Consider the following 1,640-nt stretch of genomic DNA (forward strand, 5'->3'; position numbering starts at 1 on the left):
TGGATCTATATGGATAGTTTGAGGAATAAAATTTGATGTTAATATTTAGAAACCAGAGACCATTGCCTAAAACGCCAGACTTTGATCTATCAGTAAAAATGAGTAAAAAACTTTTCCATTTGTTGCTAACCAAGTTCAAGAAAAGACGTTGAATTTCTACAGGAGTAACTGCAGGCAAAAACATGATAACTGGATGAAAATAATGTGACCTAAAAGGAATCATGAATAAACTATGTATACCAGTTCTTAGAACGTTGTAATGAACTTGTCAGCAAAAATTTAAAAAAAGGAAAAAGAATAATTGCGTCATTCAAGATGATAAATAAAAGCTAAGGTTAGATGATTCTCATTAGATAAAATTTTATCAGATGTAAAGTTAGCGAGTAAACGAAATATTTCGGGCAGAGGCATAACGTTTGCCATCTGTTTTAAACTTAGAGTGTGAGTGGATCTCATGCCACCAAGAGCCAAAGGGAGACATCTCCATTGAATTCTACATAATTTCAACAGATTTTTAGTTAACATGTCCGATAAAAGTGAGTAAACGTGTTCTAATTTTGATCTTACTGGTCCGAGGCATAGCTTAATTGCATAAGAAGGGCTTTGAAATACCACAAATAGATTTAGGGACGTTAATTAATTGAAAACATTGATGGGTAATTTTGCCAATGTGAGTAGCAGAAGAAAGTGTCGAGTGTAGAACAAAGCCTAAACAGGCGAACGTTTTGACAAACGGTATAGTAGAACCATGTAGAAGAAATGGAGTGACAATATGGTCTCTTCTTTTTTTCGAGAAATGCTTAGTCTTACTAGTTGAAAGTGTAAGTTGGAGGTACTCAAGACGAATGGAAAAAACATCAAGGGTGAATTGTAAAGAATGTCTGAATAATTCTGGATAGAAGTTAGGACTGAAAATGACAAAGTTATCAAAACTGAGATATTCCCAGGAAGCATGCTGAAAATTGTGGTAATATATAAATTAAAACAGAGACCAGTTAATATAGAGGCTTGAGACATACCTGTGAATGATCTCATCGTTGTTAATTAACATGTTCTTACAAAAAAAAAGAGATTATGTAATAAATTACAGAATCTGATAGGGATATTCAGAGAAAAAAATTATTAAAGAAACAACCCGATGAATCATTGAGTTGGATGATGTTTGATATGTTACGGACAATGTTGTTAAGCGAAGAGGATTTTCTCCATCTTGGATAGGTGTCATTAAGAATGTTCCAGATACTTAAGCAGCTAAGGTTAGGTGTATAAATTGAGAGATCTATGCGGGAGGAGACGGAAACAAATTGAGCGAGATTGTTATTTAATAAAACTAATTTTTTACTTTAAAAAAGTCTTGCATTTGTGTCCCCTCGTGTTGGAGAAATGACTACTCAAAAACATATTGTGAACATTAAAGTCTCCACATATTAAGGCGGAAACATTAGAGCTGAAAGAGAAAAAATTGTTAAAGACTTGGTCTAAAACAGTACAATTAGGTGGAAAGTACCAACTAATGATCAAAAGCTCATCGAAAGATGTGTGTGTAGCTACAAGTTTCAATATCTACAGATAACTATGCGCCTATGTCGATGTTATTTTTGATACATTTATATAAAAAAGATTATATATTACATTTCAAC

The sequence above is a fragment of the Glossina fuscipes genome, unplaced genomic scaffold, assembly GCF_014805625.2.
Source record: "Glossina fuscipes isolate IAEA_lab_2018 unplaced genomic scaffold, Yale_Gfus_2 241, whole genome shotgun sequence".
In the NCBI taxonomy this organism is placed as follows: Eukaryota; Metazoa; Arthropoda; class Insecta; order Diptera; family Glossinidae; genus Glossina; species Glossina fuscipes.